The 20,765-nt window shown below is 37.4% G+C and overlaps 1 pseudogene; it reads left to right on the top strand.

The window, feature by feature from the left end:
* The first annotated feature begins 7,945 nt into the window (after positions 1-7,945).
* On the top strand, positions 7,946-12,651 carry LOC107761632 (putative late blight resistance protein homolog R1B-17; annotated as a pseudogene).
* Positions 12,652-20,765: the final 8,114 nt, after the last annotated feature.

Genomic DNA, 20,765 nt, shown 5'->3' with positions numbered 1-20,765 from the left:
ATGAACTAAAATTTGTGATTTCTGGAAAATTATATATGTTGATATTTATGATGATGATACATGAGAGGAAATAAATGAAAGGGTGAAATATCAAATACGGCCATCGTGCCTTGAATAAAGAATCTTGTGAATGGACAAAAAAAAGAGCCAAGGAAATATTGTTGTTGTTATTGGTTGGAAATACTAGTGGAGATTCATGCAATGTGAAAGATGATGAGGTAAATAAATTTGTACCTATATTACCTTTGTGTGCAAAAAGAAAAATAATATTTTTGGGAGTATCGATAGTCACCGAGGAAGGGTAGGTTGAAATAACCTAACCCCGAAACTACACGTGCCAGTGTATGAGTGGATGGTAATCATTCCCCTTATTTGGTATGAGATTGATGTGATAAAGTTATTCCCCTTAATTGGGATGATACTGATTGATAGAAAAGGATGATGTCGATCCACACGACATCGTGGTGAGACAGCCTAGTCGATCGAGTCGTGACCGGACGCCATGTCGCATACATGGTGGTGATTGTGCTGGAAATTATAAAAGAAATTATGATTGTGGTTGATGTCTCTAATGAGATGGCGTAGACGATCGGGTCGTGATCGGACTCCGTGCTAAAATTATGGTGATATTGGTATTGAGAGTGATTGTGGTTGATGTCTCTAATGAGATGGCCTAGCCAATCGGGTCGTGATCGGACTCCGTGCTAAAAGTACGGTGGTATTGGTATTGTGAATAGTGATATATCGGTGCTAAAGATCTCCCAACCAAAAAATAATATTATCATCATATTTTGATTATCACTTCACAGTGTTATCTTCATATTTTGGAAATTATTATGTTTTAACTTGGTATTTGAATATCATTGATTGTTGATTTTTGTTTTCATGGTTTTCCCTTTCTTAGATTGGCATTCTATTTTGAAAGAGGACAATTAGCTTTACATACTAGTACTATTTCATATGTACTAACGTTTCTTTTGCCGGGGGCGCTGCATCTTTAATAGATGCAGGTAGTTCATCAGTGGGCAACTTTGGTCCTCGTTAGCAGTCACTCTCTATTCATCAGGTTTTGGTGAACCCTACTCTATTCCGGGCCTGATGTCATCTGCGTTGTACATTATGTTTTGAGGTATAGCTGGGGCCTTGTTCCCGACACTTCCATTCTTCACTTCTGTTGTACTTAGAGGCTCCGTAGACAGGTTGTGGGTGGTATTTGATGTTGGGAATTGAACTAGAAATGTTGGTATTTGGCAAATATGTTTTTCATTATATCTATAAACTTTTATTACTTTGGAAATTATGAACGAAGCTGCTAATGGAATGGAATGGGAGTTGTTAATGAAATATTTTCAGTGTTTGATTAATGGAGTGCATCTCCTCTTTATTCATGGATGAGTTTGGTTAGAAGGAAATCTAATAGGCTTTTCCGGCCGGGCTCACTCGGTTGAGCACCGGTCGCGCTTCCCGATTTCGGGCGCGTGACAAAGTTGGTATCAGAGCCTAAGGTTTTAAAGTATCCTAGGATGTTTCGGAGCCGCGTCTAGTAGATTCCTTCTTATCGGTTTGTTTTGCGACCACATCTATAATGAGGAGGCTACATGGACATTTAGGAATTTTAATATTCCTTGATACTCCAGATCGTGCGATAGAGCTCAAGATAGGAAGGTAAATTCCTCGTCATGTCTCATTTTCCATATGCGTAACCCACAGGTTCGAGGCATCAAGGAGGGAATAAAAGAACCAATTGCTAGGGGAAGTGTTTAATGTCACCAAGCCACCAGATTATGTGGTGAGAGCACCTAAGAAATGAAAGAGGATTATTGGCATCAATAAGCCGAAATGTTTGATATGAAAGAAGAGCCACTCGGGTTTAGCCACTCAGGTTTATGTTGGATGATACTTGAAGCATGTTATGGTTGTGGAAAGAAGGGGCACAAGAAGAACAAATTCCCTTAGGTTGGGAACACCCATCACGATCTGCCCGATATGCAGGCGGGAACATTTTGCGTCATGTTGTGAGTATGCTCAGAAGCGTGTTAGGGGTGGTAGATTTGTACAATTCAAAAAGTCCATACAACTAGCTATTACAAAGATTTTTAATCCCATCACGGGGTCTTGGAGGAAGGATAGGGGGAATATGTAACACCCCGAAAAATTTTGAAATGTTTTAAGACCATTAAAAAGATTGGCGGGTGCTAATTATATTAATTCGGGTAGGAAAAAGACTGATAATTTGAATGATATCAATTGATCATGATAATATATGTTTGAGGTGCATTAAGAATGGTTTATGGTCTAAGAAGAGCCCTAAGGCTAAGTAAAGTTGAAAATTATATGATGGGATAAAGTTTTAAGTGAGTTCGCACAAGACTTAACTACACACGAGCATACCTCTCCAGATATATGACGAGTTATATAGTGTATAATATATCCAATTAAAGCCCTTTGAGTCTAGTTTCCAACACATCAAACTATTTATTATTTGGATATGTATACACAACGTTATGGCAATTTTACTTGACCTGTGTCATATGCGCGCCCAGATGCGCGGCCGCGCATATTTGAGAGTTTCTGCCTCAGATGTGCGGCCAAATGCGGCCACCTGCCCAGGTGCGCGGCCGTGCATGTAGGAGCCCATTAAATAACCCCAAGGGTGGGTAGAGAGAGGAGCTAAGTCATTTCTTCAAGACTAGGGCTTTCTCTCCATCACCCATCCGGCCAAGGCTTCCAATACACACCTAAGGTGAGTTTTTAAGTGTGTTTTTATTATGAATTCACTTCTCAATCACTAGTTACAACAAGGTTTTGATTGGATTTCATAGGATTTCTTCAAAATCTCAAGAACACCCCAAAATTTGTCTTTCAAGATTTGGTCTACAATAGGTATGTCTACTACCTCTAACTAATTCATGGTGATTATTTATGTACGAAATATGTGTTAGGACTTATGAGATGGTGATTGGAAGCAATAAGTGCCTAACCTAGGTGTGTTGGTATTGTAGAGATTGTAAAATGAAATAATTGATAAGATTTGTGGGTTGGGAGTGAATTGTTGGGCATGCATGTGCTAAGGAAAGTTGTGGATGACCTAGAGACGACTGTGAGATCAATCATTTGTGTGGAAGATGATTGTTAGGTGAAGAAATTCCATTGAAGGAGGTTGTAGAAAAATATGCACATTAGATGTTTGATAAAATGTTTAAATGACTTAAAGTATAGAAATTTTGCTAATATTGGCGCAATTGTGTTGCATTGTTGTAGATTGAAATTCTTTTAGTGTGGTGGACCATTGTAGTATTATGAAGGGGCGAATTTCAAATTTGAGCAGTCCGGAGGTGGCTTCACTCGCGAAGATCATTTAAAGTATCGGTTTAGTTTCGTCGAGGTAAGTATTTTGCCTAACCTTGAGTGGGGGAATTACCCCTTAGGCATTGAGTCTTATGTGAAAATTGTGTAATTGAAAACCATGTACGCGAGGTGACGAGTACGTACTTGGTTTATATGTGAAAATTCTATCGGTTAAAATTCGTAGACTCCCTTATGTATTAAATTGAAAAATTGTTAGAACTTAGTAAATCCTTGATTGGTCATGCCGCATTCCTTGTTTGTCGAGTTTGTATTTTATATGCTAATTTGATGTGATTGCCACTTGGATTTTTATGTGAATTCTGTGTGTTTGTTGATTTGATATTTCTTGGAAATATTCACATTATGGATTTTTCATCTGCAAATAATTAATTAAATAAGTTTAAATTGAGGCGTTTATATATTTATCTAAAATTTGGATTAAAGAAGGCGTTGTCCTATGATGAGTTATTTTCCCATCCTTGTGGTTATTTTTGAGATATTATATACATTGTGTTGAGCCGTAGACTATCTGTTATGAAATTAATTGACTTTATTGTACCTTTGGAATGGTTGTGGCCTACGAAAAATTTGTAAATACGAGTTGATGATGTTGTGATAAATTTCTGTGTGAATTATTGTATGATATGATTTTTTGTTAAGCGGCGTATAGTGGTGGCATTCCATTGTTGACATTATGTGGGCATAAGGGTAAAATTTCACTGTTGTTATGGGTGTTGGGATATTGTCTGGACGGAGTGATAAGGGAGGCTATTATAGGAGCGATAAGAGTGGCTATAGGGGCAATAAGGGTGGCTATTAATATTGTCAGGGCGGAGGGATTAGGGAGGCTATTATAAGAGTGATAAGGGTGGCTATAGAAGAGATAAGGGTGGCTATTGTTACGGATAATATGTGATGATGTGGGGTTATTATGTTGATGATTTTTATATGATGATGTGGGATTATTGTATTGATGATTCTTTTGTGTAATGTTGCGATTCTCCTTGTGTTTATTTTTATCTCTTGTGCAACTTGTCTTGTTGTTTGGTATCTTGATAATAGTCTGATTCATGTTGAAATTGTGAGCCTATGGCTATTGCTGGGCGGATTATGTTATTGGCACGTGAATTGTCCGTGCAGATGTGATATAAAATGTGGGCACGAGGTGCCAGGGAAATATAATGATTATGTTATTGGCACGTGAACTGTCCGTGCAGATGTGATATGAAATGTGAGAACGAGGTGCCAGGGAAATATAATGATTTTTATTATTGGCACGTGAGTTGTCCGTGCGGTGTTGATAGAAATATGGGCACGGGGTGTCGTGGAAATATGAAAGTGGGCTGGGACCCGTGTTACGAAAATATGAAAGTGGGTTGAGACCCGTGTTTTATGATTATGAAACAAGGTGTCACAAAGTGACTTTTATTCGAAGGAATTATATTCAAAAGATATTTATTTGAAAGAAGTATATTCGAAAGATGTTTATTTGAAAGAAGTATATTCGAAAGATATTTATTTGAAAGAAGTATATTCGAAAGATATTTATCTGAAAGAGTTTTATATTCGAAGGATGTTTATTTAAAGAAATACATTCGGAGAGTATTTATTCAAAAGAATTTTATGTGAAGGATTTATGTTGAAGAACTTGTTTAGTTGGGTGTACTTGTGTTTCTTATTCGTTTGAGTTATAATTTTGGTGTCTTGCTGCCTTGCTGTTTACATCACTAGTTGATTATTATTGCTATCACTGCTATTTGTTTTTTATTATTTTTGTATACTATATTGCACATATTATTAGACTAGTGAGTGTCTTGACTATACCTCGTCACTATTCCACCGAGGTTAGTCTTGATATTTACTGGGTACCAACTGTGGTGTACTCATACTACACTTCTGCACATTTTTGTGCGGAGCCAGGTATTGAAGATATCGGACTCGGACAAAGTTAATGAGTTGATCTCTAGGATTCAAGGTAGGGCTGCTTGGCCATCGCAGTCCCTTGGAGCCTTTCCATTTTTATTGTACTGTCATCTCTTATTCGAACAGTAATTTATATTCGATCCTTGAAATCATTGCATATATTCAGTTAAAGTTCGTGACTCAGTATTACCAGTCTTGGAAGGTTGTTATATTTATTTCCGATGTTGGTTTAGAATATCTAAAAAAAGGCTCGAAATGTAATTGTAATCGGCTTACCTAGTCTTAGAGACTAAGTGACATCACGATGCCTATGGTGAGATTTTGGGTCGTGACAAGTTGGTATCAGATCTCTAGGTTCATAAGTTCTACGAGTCACGAACGAGTTTAGTAAAGTCTTGCGGATCGGTACGGAGACATCTGTACTTATCGTCGAGAGGCTACAAAGCTAGTAGGAAAACTTTTCACTTCTTTCATTCCTTATCGTGCGGTACTTATTCAGCTTGTAGCATATATCTTATGTTCTTTTGCATCCACTCGTGTATGAAATTGCGCACTCGGTATCAACTATGCGTCAATGGTTCGTGATTCTACAGAGGGGTTATAAGGGAGCTAGGGTTGCTCAACCATTGCTACAACGTGTCGTCCAGATTGGGGATGCGGAAGTATTAGGAGATCATTCAGTTGTGCACATGTGGGTACAATAGGTTCTGACATCTGGTTGATAAATATGATCTTAAGAAGGTTTAATTAATTGCCTAATCGTCACAATCGTGGTAAGGTCACGAGGTGGATGTAGGTTTGAAGATAAAAGATAGTTTAGAGACTATGTAGTTCGTATGAGATTTCCATTTAGTAAAAGGTACATACTAGTAGTCAAGGCACTCGAGGAAGAAATTTTGACTGTCACGAGGATGACATGCACCTAATAAATGTCTTGATGTGTCTTATGACTGGTGTCGTACGAGCGGTGAAGGTTAGTATTGTGGATCATCGGACGATGTCCTGCAGACTCTGCCTGACAGTTTTAAATAATTTCTCTTGAACTATAATATGAACAAAATGGATTTATCACTGGCGAAATTGTTGAATGAGCTGCAAGCGCCAGAATCTATTATCAAACAACAAGCTCCAGTTGTGGCACTCAATGTTGAGAAAGCTTCGGTTTCTAAGTCGAAAGGCGGTAAGAAAAAGAAGAAGGCTCAAAAGATTTTGGCACCTAGAGGTGCGGCTGGTATTTATTGTAGGTGATATTTACCTACAATATCTGCGATGCACACTGCCAGGCAAAACAACTAAAGTACCAGGTTTCGGTTAATTGATCATAAATTTCTGTACACATATCCAAATGATAAATGGTTTATATTTCTGGAAACTAGACTCAAAGGGCTACAAATTTGTTTTTAAATAATCTCCAAATTCCTTACAGATTACGGGATATGAGCTTCCAAAATAGCTCTGTGCAACAGAATTTTCTGCGATACACACTGTTGTAGCCAAAAACACCAGCAGTTAAAAATGGACTAGAAATAGTCCGTAACCACTCCGAAACTCACCCGAGCCCCTCCGGACCCCATCCGAATATACCAACAAGTCCCAAAATATATTATGGACTTAGTCGAGGCCTCAAATCACATCAAATAACACTAAAAATACGAATCATACCCTAATTCAAGCATAATGAAACTAACAAATTCCAACCTCTACATTTGATGCCGAAACCTATCAAATCGAGTCCGATTGACTTCAAATTTTGCATACAAGTCATAAATGACATAACAGACCTATAAAAATTTTTAGAACTGGATTCCTACCCCGATAAAAGTCAACTCCTCGGTCAAACTTTCTAAAAATCTTTCATTTTTCAACTTTCGCCAAAATGCATCGAATTGTCCTACGGACATCCAAATCCAAATCCGGACATACGCCGAAGTCCAAAATCACCATACGAAATTATTGAATTATCAAAATTCTATTCCGGAGTCTTTTGCTCAAAAGTCAAATCTCCGGTCAAACATTAGAGATTCAAGCTTTATAAATGAGAATTGTTCTTTCAATTAAATTCCGAATCTTCAGAAAACCAAACTCGATCTCACACGCGGGTCATAATACACATTACGAAGTTGCTTGGGACCTTAAGTCACTGAACAGAACGTAAATTCTCAAAACGACAAGTCGGGTCATTACAGGAGAGGGGTTTGAGATTTATTTAGGAGCAGAATTTGTGAGACAAAAGTGTTACCTTGTCATTTAAAGTTAGTTTTGTGAGATTGTCCTCTCAATATATTATTCTATTTTATATAATGGATTGTTCATATCTATCCGTAGATCTAGGTCAATTGACCGAACCCTGTTGAATGTTTGTGTCTCTTATGGTATATGTCTCTTTTATTATTTGATATATCGTCATTCAAGATTTGCTTTGTTAGCTTTCGCATGACATATGATTATTTCGATTCTAACAAAAAATTATCACTTTTTTACAATTAGAACAAATTTAATTTTAAAATTTATATTTTACTATTAATAACATAATTTATAATAACTACGAGTATAAAAAATATTCGTTTCTTTGTGAAACTTCATTCCAAGTCAAACCGTGTCATTGGAATAAATTGGAATGGAGGAAGTGCTGCCAAAAATTATTATTTCCCTAATCTCTAACCAAATTCCAAGGGTTAGAGATTAAAATATATACCGCACTAACTTCTAAAAATAAAAAATAAAAAATACTGCACTAAGTGTAAAATCATGTGTGGTAACTAGAATGACCAGAATATGAATAGACGAAATATAATGCCTCTAAAAGGTACCAATTTAAGTTTCAATTTTGCCTGCCCAGATCAGTGCATAGAGGCGATTGAAATTACCTGAACTTCTCCCAGTTTTTCTTTTTCAACGTTGAAAACACCATTGACCTCTAGCAAGATTGCAGGTTCCAGGTCAAAACTTTGGGAATACAGTAAATATGGCTTATGCAAGTATAACTTTTCTTATGAGAACAATAGAATTGCTCTTGACATCCAATTCACAAATGCAATCTCTAATTTGCAATCACAGAGAAGAATTTAAACTTCTTCATGAAAAAGTTAGTTCTTTGGAAGTATTTCTCAAGAACTTTGAGAAAAAAAATGTCTCTGGGGAAATGACTGATTTTGAAGCACAGATAAAAGAAGTTGCAGATGATGTTGAGCACGCAATTCAACTGCGACTAACAGAAGCTGCAATGGAAAATGATAAAATACAGAAAGAAAAGGCAGATGAGGTTCTTTGTGATAGCCTGCAACAAGCAGCAAATAACATTGACCGTCTCCAGAAAGAGTCAACAAAGATTCAAGATAAAGGCAAACTAGCATCAAACAAATCATCGCTGGTTCAAGATTCAAGTTCAACAAAAGATATTCTTAATGTTAAGAACAATATGGTGGGACGTGATGATGAAAGGAAAAGGTTGCTAGAAGATCTGACTAGAGGCTTCTCTAGTGAATGCAAAGTCATCCCGATCACCGGGATGGGGGTATTGGCAAAACAACTTTAGCTAAAGATGTGTTCAATGATGTATCCATTCGATCTCATTTTGATGTTCGTGCCTGGGCTACTATATCTCAACAATACGATGTAAAAGAGATCTTGCTAAGCCTTTTACGTTCTACAATGGGGTACACATTTTACATGGGAGATGAGGCAGATCTAGCAGACATGCTACAAAAAAGTTTAAAGAGTAAGAGATATTTAATTGTCATGGATGACATGTGGAGCAGTAAAGCATGGGATGACGTGAAACAATGCTTTCCAACTCAAAGCAATGGGAGTCGAATATTATTGACTACCCGTGACACTGAGTTAGCTTGTTATGCTGGTACAAAGAATCTTTCTTTTGAGATGGGTTTCATGGATCCAAACGAGAGTTGGAACCTTTTTGTAAGAGCGGCGTTTGCCAATGAAGGATTAGCATCTGAATTTGAGACTATTGGGAAGCAAATTGCAAATAAATGTCAAGGGTTACCATTAACTATTGTGGTGGTTCCTGGGCTTTTGTCCAGATCTAAAAGGACAATAAAAGATTGGGAAGAGATTGCTAAAGATGTCATGTCATTTGTCAGAAATGATCCTGATGAACAATGTTTGCATGTACTTGGGTTGAGTTACAATCACTTGACTAGTGACCTAAAAGCATGTCTTCTGTACTTTGGAATTTTTCCAGAAGACAGTGATATATCAGTGAAGAAATTGGTAAGATTATGGATTGCTGCGGGGTTTCTGAAGTTGGGAAAAGACTTGGAAGGAGAGGCTAAGAAGTGCTTACAAGATCTTATCGACAGATGTCTAGTTCTTGTTAGCAAGAAAAGTATGGATGGAACAAAAATTAGATCATGTAAGGTTCATGATCTAATATATGAGTTGTGCTTGAGAGAATTAGCTCAAAGGCAAGACATTTTTTTCATGAATGATGTTAGTACGCTTGTTATGGGAATGGAACCCTTTAGTAGACATATTCCCTACTCTGGTTGTTATAGGGCCCTTCTTACCCCTAAATGTCATCTATATGACAACAATCGCTTCAAACGAACTTGTTCTATTATCTTTCTTTGCCGTCATCCTTGTACAACTTTTACTCTCCGGTCAAACCTTAGACATTACAAAACACTCACAATCTTGGACTTGAGTCTCATACAGTTAAGTAGCTTCCCTCCCGAGATACTATGCCTCATTTGTTTGAGGTACCTAGTATTATCCAGGTACGGTTGGTGGAGTTTTGACATACCTCCAGAAATTTTCAAGTTAGTGAATCTGCAAACATTCATTGTTGAAGGGTATGGTTCCATAGATGTAATATTTCCTCGACATATCTGGGAACTAACACGAATAAGGCATCTTAAACTGAACTTATTTTATTTGCCAAATCCTCCAAATGTATCTGAGAGGTACTTAGTTTTTTCAAATGTACAAACTATTTCTGGCTTATCGCCACGTAGTTGCACCAAGGAGGTTATTTCAAGTATTCAGAATGTTAAAAAAATTAGGAATCGTTGGAGATGGTGGTGACTATCGAACTTTTCAAAAATCAGCATTTTTCGATAATCTTGTCCATCTCCATCAACTTGAAACATTGAAGTTTCAATTTAGATATGTTTGGATGTCAGAACAGATCTCACCAGCGACTATTCCAAGCGCAAAAGCCTTTCCAGCAACGCTCAAGAATTTAAAGTTAGTCGGAACTGGTCTAAGGTGGGAGGACTTGAACATCATAGGTGAGTTGCCTAACCTAGAGGTACTGAAGCTGATATTAGATGCTTGTTGTGGCCAAGAATGGCATCCAATTGAAGGGGGTTTTACTCGGTTGAAGCTTTTGCTAATTCAGATGTGTAATATCAAGTGCTGGAACGCCACTTGTGATAGTTTTCCTGTCCTTGAGCGGCTCGTGATTATATCTTGCTCTGATTTGGAAGAGATACCCTTTGAGTTTGCAGATATCCAGTCACTACAGTTAATTGAGTTAGATAGCTGTACACCCGAACTCATGGCTTCTGCTGTACGTATTCAACAAGAACAAGAAGAGATCGGAAACAAACCCGTCGATGTTAGTATCCTATAATCATAGAGGTACGTTTAACATTATATTCCAGAGTGACCTTCTAATAATTGCTTATGAACTAGATTTGTTCACTACCTCATTTTTGAGTCTCTATGTTGTTATTTATGTAACTTTTGGGTATAATTATTTTGCACGTGTCCGGAAACTAGTATATATACGCACACATAATTCTGAGTTAAAAATTGTGGAACATACTCTAAATCGGCATCTGGATGTTTGTGACTTGTCTAACTAAGAAGAGTAGTTTGCAACAACTATAGTGCCTGTAAATGTATGTTTATTCTAAGGTTAGCAGCACTAGGGAAACTATATAGTACTAAAGATAGACTTGCTACATGACGTATGTCTGGACCATTTCTTGGTTTCATATGGGCTGGAAATTGACAATCATCTGTTTTTTTTTAGTGTGATTTTTTTGCATCTATATGGAACAAGTTGCTACAATGGCAGGGCATCAGGAGAGTAGCTTTGACTTGGCAAGAGGAGTTGGTATGGATGGCTTCCAATATGAAGGGAAAAACTGCTAGGGACAACATCTTCAGAATGTCTGTTGAAGGATGTGTTGATCATGTTTGGCAGGAGACGAACTTCAGAATATTTCAAAGCAAATAGAGGTCCGCTGAGACTATTGTCCAAGTGATTATCTAGGATATTTTCTGTAAAGGCGACTTGTTGCCTAAACTTGAGATCCCTGAACTATTAGTAATTGTGGTAGTACCAATTTCAATAAATATTTATAGTACGCATGTTTTTTTTTGGATGTAATACTTCCAGTTGGTTAATAAAAATATTTTATCCCCCCCCCCCCCTCCCCCCAAGAAAAAAATCCTACTACTGACCCTTTATGTCTCTTTTGCTACAACTAAAGAAAATGGAAGTGAGTTTGATTCAGACTGACATTAGCTAAGGAATTCAATAGTAGAAGGATTGAAGTCCAGGGATTTCTTCATAGTTCACACTGTTTCACTTTACATTTACATTACTAGGTTTTAGCAATATTGTGTGGCTTCCTATAACAGTCAGATTTGTATAGTACCACATTTTTTAGTTTGTAGAATTGTTAGTGATACAACTTGTTGGGCATTACTAATTTTTATGTACATACATAGCCTGGGCTAGTGCAAAAGTTTATTACACATAATTTGTTCTCAATTTTTAAGTTTCTGTTTTGTGCATAATTAACGTCGAGGGCATGGATTATATTTTTTTTTGTTGGGTAAAGTGATTTATTACAATGACGGAAGTATTTTGTATTTGTAATATTTTATATTTGTATTGGTGATTCTCTTGGTTTATTTTTCACTGTTGATGCTCCAGAATCTTTCTTTGCAGATGGACTTCCTGGATCCAGATTGAGAGTTGGTACCTATTCAAAAGTGTACCATTTGCAAATGAAGCATTACTATCTGAATTTGAGACTATTGGGAAGCAAATTGTAGAAAATATCATGGGTTGCCACTTGCCACTAACTATTGTTGTGGTTGCTGGGCTTCTATCCAAATGTAACTATTGGACAATAGAAGATTGGTAAAATGTTGCTGAAGATGTCATGTCATTTGTCACAAAAGATCCTGGTGAACAATGTTTACATGTTCTTGGATTGAGTTACAGTCACTTGACCAGTGACCTAAAAGCATGCCTTTTGTATTTTGGTTGGGGGATTTTGACATACCTCTAGAATTTTGCTGGTTATAGAATATGCAAACATTCATTGTTCAAGGGGCAAGAAGTGTAAAATTTCCAGAACAAATTTGGGAACTAATGCAATTAAGGCATCTTCAACTCCACAGTATTTATTTGCCAAATCCTCCAAGTGTAGCTGTTGACGAAGAAGAGAGGTACTTGGTTTTTTCAAACATACAAACTATTTCTGTCTTGTCTCCAAGTAGTTGCAGAAAGGAGGTTATTTCAGGGATTAAGAATGTTAAAAAATTAGGTGGCTATGGAAGTTCTAAAGGATCTAAACTTTTGGAAAATCTTGTCCATCTACAACAACTTGAAACATTGAGTTTAGAATTTGAAGGTCGATATACGGAAGATTGCAAGATTTCATCGATCACCTTTCCAAGTGCAAAAGCTTTTCCAGCAACACTCAAGACGTTAAGGTTGTATAATTAACTTATTTAAGGTGGGAAGACTTGAATATTATAAGTTTCTGGTGAAGAATGTTGTCCAATAGCAGGGGGATTTACTCGGTTGAAGCTTTTGATATTTAAAAGTAATGATCTCAAGTACTGGAAAGCCACAAATGATAATTTTCCTGTCTTTGAGCGCCTTGTGATTGAAGATTGCGAGGAATTGGAAGAGATACCTATTGAGTTTAATTTGCAGATATTGACTCATTACAACTAATTGAGTTAAGTAACTGTACAACTGAACTCGAGGCTTCTGCTGCACGGATTCAACAAGAACAAAAAGACCTCTGAAAACAAACCTGTGGATGTTCGTATCTTTAAAGATCCAGATTATATTCCAGAATGAACTTCCCATAATTGCTTAGCATTAATTTATAAAGGTTACATTAGTTTCCAATTTCCCACAAGGTTATACTCGTTTAAGTACAGTTCCTTTACTTGCTTCTTTTGTTTTACTGTTCTAATCTTGATTAATATAATGCACATAACATTTGGATGAAATTACTTCTGTTATTTCATTTAGCTTCTCTCAACATTTCTGCAACAAAAGAGGATGAGGACGAGGACGAGGACGAGGACGAGGACGAGGAGGTAGAGGAAATATTTTCTTTTACAATACTCAAGCTAAAGCTTAAATTAAGAAATATTATCTTTTACAATTACCTAATAATAATTTTGATAGACCGGATTTATTTAACAAAACTATGCTAATTACATCAGTCAACTAACATAAGATAAACAACTGTTAATTGTTACTTTTGTGTAGCTGACACTTTAATCTTCTTCTTGTTGTTTTTGCTTTTTCTCTGCCATTGATAAATGTAGAAATGAGGAACAAGCGTCAGATGCTTCTCCGTAGCTGTGGAGTTTGAGTCGACGGTTTGAAGTCCAGAGATTTCATCCTGGTGAAGACTGTTAAACTTTTAATTTGTTTATCATTATATTAGCAAGTTTCAGCAATCTATTGTTCCAAGGTGATTGTGAATTCAGTAGATTGTAATGATGGCAAGATGTTTATGTGCTTGTTGTTAGGTTTTGAATTTTAATAATGATCAATAATCAAAAGAGCTCTAACTTATGTCATCTCACTTTGTGTGCAGATTCGCAACAACACTGATGAATGAAAGGAAAGAAAATCATACGAGAGAATAAGAGGAAGCCAACGGCTATGTTCATCAAATGGAAAAAGAATCAGAGAATCAATCAATCAAGGAACAAGGAAGGAAAGACAATCAATCGGACTTGCCGAAGATTCTCAAAGCGTGCAAGAAAGGAAAGAGAGCAAATCAAGGATAGAGAGCAAAGGGCAATCTCCGGAAGCTCTAATCAAGGAAAATTGGAGGAACCAAAACTTCAAACTGAGAATGAATCTGGCCACACTTCTCAAGCTAGATTCATGAGGCTACCCTTGGGTCTTATTCTTAGAAATCTATGCCTCACAAGGAAAGACCTCCAATCATTGTTGTCGTGTGATCCCAGAAAGGAAAAACCAGAAGACTCATCGAGCAATATAAAAGAAGATGTAGAAGCACAAGGAAGATTACACAACTTCACATTTATTTCTACACATTTTTAGTTCTTAGTACAAACACTGTATTCTTGAGTCTACAAATATCGCAAAAGATAGCGGAAGAGTTAGAAAACAAAACAAGAGTTGTATCAACATTAGAAAGAAACATTGTTGTTGTATGTCGTTGGTGGTGAACGTACTAAAACCATCACTGTTGTAAAAGCTTACCGAAGATCTAAGAGAACTCTTGTGACCCAAGGGAACTGGACGTAAGTAGCATACCGGTACTGAACCAGTATAAAAACTGTTGTGCCTCCTTTTTTCTGTTTGTGCAATTTAATTCTGCTACGATTGATTCCACTGTGAAGTTTAGTCGACTAATTCCTCTCTAAGTCAACTAAGTTTTAAAATCAGCTACAATTCACCCCCTTCTTGTACTTTCACTTGTCATGGCAGAGAATGGCATCCAACTGAAGGAGCATTTACTCAGTTGAAGCTTTTGCTAATTGATCATCTTAATAATCTCAGGTATTAGAAAGCCACAAATGATAATATCTCTGCTCTTGAGCACCTGTTGATGAGAGATTGCCTTGATTTGGAAGAGATCCCTATTGAGTTTGCAGATATTGACTGTTATAGCTAATTGAGCTAAAGAACTGTGAGCCTAATCCAGGTGAGTTCAATAATATATTTCATATTGAGTGAACTTAAAAACATTTCTTGTGAAATAACGCATGGGTTCCCTTGTTAAGGTTCACTGAAATTGCCTTCAATAGGGGAGAAGATGTTTTTTTAACAGAAAAAACCTGTATTTGACTCAAATAGTTTACTATTGCGTTAGGCGCTTCACTTGAGTTTTAAAAGACTTCAATCATTTTCTTTGACTCAGAACCGCTGTGCAAACTTCGACACAAAGTCATTAGGGATCAACAGTATGTTGTGTAGTTATTTTCTGAACTAATCCATCGTTAAAATGTTTTTCTAAATTCATAGAGGAAGAACTAAATTCGATTACATATCAAGTCTCCCCTTAGAGTTTTTTCAAGATGCTTCAACAAAGATGATTAGGCATGACATGACGCTGTTTCAGCTTACTGCGGACATGACACTTGATATGAAGGTATGGGGGTTGAGAATCAGGGTAGAAGGGTAGTGGTTAAGCGGGCGTGTCTTATTTATATGCCGGTATCATTAGTATTAGTCTTATATTTTCATTTCTTCGTATCCGCATATTTCTTTTACTATATATCGTTTCTTTCGTTTCGGTTATTATATCACCTATGCTTGCTATAGTTACTTGTTGTTTCTGCTTTCTTTTTAGTTTTTCCTCTTGAGTCGGGGGTCCATCAGAAACAGCCTTTCTCTACCTTCGTAAGGTAGGTATAAGGTGAGCATACACTCTATCCTCTCCCAAACCCCACTTTGTGGGATTTCGATGGGTTCATTGTTATTGTTGTTGTTGTTGTTGCTTCAACAAATTTGATTTCGGATTTAGAGTCGATTGATTCGAATTGGTTGTGTATGTGTGTGTGTGTGTGAGAGAGAGAGTGCACATTGAAAGCCATGGATCAACCGAACACGCTCTAGATCCGCCTCTGAATGCTTTTGACTTGTCAAACTACAATTTATATATATTTAAGTCATATATTGACGGCCGTACTTACGGCCTTAGTAAATTAAATATATATTGAGTTTTAATGTTGGAGCGATCGATTCTAACTTTCTAAGTATCGGCATCCAACACGCTATAACATATTTAAAAAAAAAATATAGTGCTAGAAGATGTAGTGATATATTAAAACTTAAGTTGTAGCAACAACATATACTCGGTCAAATCACACGATTGGAATACATACATACGTGTACTATTATTGTCACGAACCCTTTCTTAAGTATTTGTTGACGTAAGATTAATTTACATGTACTATTATTGTCACGATCCCAATTTTCCTCCGTAGGATGTCGTGACGACACCTAGTCCTTAAGACTAGGTAAGTCTAACAATTTTGTGGAATAACTGAATATAAAGCTGAAATAAATAAGAACTAGAATTCAAAATAGTTACAACTCCCAAAATCCAGTAGAAATAAGTCACAAGCTCTAAAGAGAAAATGTTAAGTATCTCTATACATCAGAATCTAATGAAAATAAGGAAAACAACATTATAAAGATAGAGGGGGACTCCGAGGTATGCAGACGTTGTTAGACGTACCTTGAAGTCTCCACGTACGGCTATCTCACTGGTACCTGGTCTGGTAAGCAGTACCTGTATCTGCATAAAAAGATGTGCATAAGTGTAGTATGAATACACCAGAACGATACCCAGTAAGTGCCAAGCCTAACCTCAGTAGAGTAGTGACGAGGTCAGGTCAGGGCCCTACTGGAAATAATAGAAAATAACAAGGGCGCTTCCAAGGTACCGCCTTGTAATCCCAAAAGTAAATACACAACAGTGGCACTCACGAGGTACCACCTCGTAGTCCCAAAAGTAAATATGCAATATGGGCTCTCCCGAGGTACCGCCTCGTAATCCCAAAAGTAAATATACAAGAGGGGCGCTCCTGACGTACCGCCCCGTAGTCCCAAAATTAAGTACACAACAGATAACCAATGGGACAATGAAATTACAGCAAGAATCCTACAGTTAAAGACTGAATACAAAATCAAGGAAGCAGGTAATCCAACTAAGCATGTTGCACAAATTGCAAGTAAGAGATAAGACACGTAGACATGCGACATTAGGCTAAATATGATGATTGCATATGCTAGGATAACTCAGTTAAAGAATTAAAAAGGAAACTACTTAGCAAGAACCGGATTTTTAATATTTAACCCGAATACACACTCGTCACCTCGCATACACGGCCTTCATGTATTGCAAATACCATAACAACACCAAAACCTAAGGGGAGTTTCCCCCATACAAGGTTAGACAAGTCACTTACCTCAAATCTCGCTCAATCAATCAATAAGAATGTCTTTCCCTCGTCTTTCCAACTCCGATCGGCTTGAATCTAGCCAAAATAATTACATACTATAAATATAACTATAAGAAACTAATCTAAATAATAAATCTACGACTTTAGCAAAGAATTGAAAAATCGCCCCAAAAATTTGACTCGGGCCCACTTCTCGGAACCGACAAAAATTATAAAATCCGAACACCCATTCGATATCTAGTCCAACCATACAAGAATTACTCAAATCCGACCTCAAATCGCCTTTCAAATCCCCAAATTTTAGTCTAAGAAGTTTTCCCAATTTGCCTTCAAATTTCCAACTAAGAACACTAATTAATTGATGAAAACAATAATAACTTCGTGTAATATAGCCAATACCGAGTGAGAATTTCTTACCCCAATGATTTCCTTGCAAATCTCTCGAAAAATCGCCACAAACCGAGCTCTCTAGGTCCAAAAAACAAAGTGAGATCAAACCCTCGAAATTAGGCCTTTTCTGCCTAGTTAAACAGCTTCTGCTAAGCCATCGCCGCATCTGCGGCTCTGCACCTGCGGAATTTTGATCGCAGGTGTGGTCCACACTAAGACCGGCATCCTTCGCTTCTGCGAGAAAACAACTGCATCTGTGGAAGCGCACCTGCGAAGGGAATGTCGCACCTGCAACGAATGCCCGCTCCTGCGCTTCCTGCCATCGCAGAAGCGACTTCGCTTCTACGGAAACCTTCCCGCTTCTGCAATCCCAGCATCCCCCACTCACTACCGCACCTGCACTAGTAAGGCCGCACCTGTGGCGTCTCACCTACGGCATCGCACCTGCCACACCCATCGTAGGTGCGATCACACCAGAAGCAGTAGTGCTTTAGCAATTCTTAAGGTCCAAAATTGTTCCGGATTCAATTCGAATCATACCAGAGGCCCTCGGGACCCTGTCCGAATATACCAACAAGTTTCAAAACACCATACGAACTTAGTCAGGCCTTCAAATCATATTAAACAATGCTACAAACACAAAGTGCACATCGATTCAAGCCTAATGAACTTTAGAACTTCAAACTTCTACATCCGATGCCGAAACCTATCAAATCAAATCCGATTGACCTAGAATTTTGCACACAAGTCATAATTGACATTACGGACCTACTCAAACTTCCAGAATCAGGATCCGACCCCGATATTAAAAAGTCCACTCCTGGTCAAATTTCCTAAAAATCATCCAACTTTCCAACTTCGCCAATTAACGCTGAAATGACATACGGACCTCCAAATCAACATTCGGACACGCTCCTAAGACCAAAATCACCCTACGGAGCTATTGGAACCGTCAAAACTCCATTCTAGAGTTGACTTCGCACAAATCAAACTACGATCAATTCCTACGACTTAAACTTCCATTTTAAGGACTATATGTCCCATTTCACTCCAAAGCCAAAAACCAAACCTCCTGGCATGTTATGTAACATCAAAAATAAAATAGAGGGAAAAATAAATAGGAGTTCGGGTCTAATACTCTCAAAATGACCGGTCGGGTCGTTACAATTATTTAATTAGGTTGATGCAACTAACAAAATTTTCAATGTGTCGCTCAGTGACTTCGTGAGTCAATTTGGCCATGATGCTATATATCCTGCATTTGAGGTATGGTTTAAAGAGTGTGTAAGTGCAACTTACATACTTTCTCATATGTTAATATATATACTTGGTCACTTGTGAATATACTTGCTCACTTGCGATTTCTTTAGCACTACATGTAGGTCCATAGTCCAAACAACAGTGTTGATCAATTTTTGAAAGGTGTATCTTGGGGACCTGCACCAATGGTTATAACTATGTCTAAGTATTTTGTGAATAGTTATATATTTCACACCGAGGAATGCTCCAAGGATAAAAAAATAATAACAGTAGGGTGTGTGTTAAAGGTGGTGAAGGCAACTGATCCACGTCCAATCCGCACTCAATAGTGAGTGGAAACGGTCGTTGGAAGAATAGTACCCAACAAGAGCCGAGGTTGATTTCCACAGGGAGTTACTAGGGGTGTTAGGAGTATACACTTGATGAAAGCGAAAGGAATAGCTAAATTTCACTTCCACAACAGGTTTTGATTTTTAATTCTAATTTTACTCTACCAATTATAAGCTAAGAAAAGAAACTAGAAGAGAATCAGTGTTTTTGGTGTTTTTCCAAATAGTTTAAAGGCCTAGGATTGTGACCATAACCTAGGTATTTTCCTAATGGGATAAAGACGTTAATGCTTGTTTTGTTGATTGAAGTGTATTATAGCTCTCAATTCTACATTACCCACTCAATACCTCCCGGTCAGAGAGTGATTTTTCCTAATTTAGCTTTCTTAAGTCCAAATGGGTATCAACCAAAATATTTTATAAGAGCTCAAGTTGGGTTTTTACTATCTCTAGTTTGAACCCTTTAATTAGGTTAATCAATCTCTCAATTAACCCAATTCCTTGTTAGCTAAGTTATCCTAGACTAGGTCTTTCTTTCTCAAGTAAAGACTAAGTCAAATAGGCACGAATCAATATTTGCAACCATTAATTCTAAAGTTGATGCATGAACTAAGCTAAATAATCAACACCCAATCATAAATAAATACTAAATTAATTACCCATAAGGTTTACATACTAGGTTGGGTCACAACCATAGTAAAAATCTAGCTACTCATAATAAAATTTGCAGAAAATAAAGAAGAAAATCTAATTAAACTCATAATGAAAGATTAAAATAATGAAATCTAATGTTAAAATACTCAAATAAGCTAAAACTTCCTAAAATAGCTAAAAGAAACGGCCACACCAACTTTGTATGTTCAAAAGTTGACCTAATTTAGTGAAACTCATCTATTTATACAGGGCCAAAAACCGCGGACAAAAATTGCCCTCGGAAGGTTCTGCGGCCGGACAATTCCATGTGTAGTTCCCAGATTGCTTCAGTTGGTAGGAAGGAGGTTTCTGCGACCGTACATTTCTGGACTGCGGCCGCAAGGCAGACTTCTGCGGCCACATAATTCTTGTGTGGTCCGCACTTCACAAAGGCTTCAAGACTTGGTCTTCTTGCATATTCTCTGAACTTTGCATCTTTGTGAGTAAAAGCCTGGTTCTGCGGCCGCACATCGCTGAAAGTTCTGTTGAATATTGCTTCTTGGTTTGCGGCCGTAGATGGAATTCTACGTTCTGCAATGTTTTCTGCGGACCACACATTTGTGCTTCTGCGCCCTTTATTGCCTTGTGCTTTGGAACACTCCTTTTTTTTAGTCGGATTTCATCTTGATAGACCAAACTTCCAGC

Source organism: Nicotiana tabacum, chromosome 19 (genome assembly GCF_000715075.1).
Source record: "Nicotiana tabacum cultivar K326 chromosome 19, ASM71507v2, whole genome shotgun sequence".
Taxonomy (NCBI): Eukaryota; Viridiplantae; Streptophyta; class Magnoliopsida; order Solanales; family Solanaceae; genus Nicotiana; species Nicotiana tabacum.
This window is presented reverse-complemented; position numbering and strand designations above follow the sequence as displayed.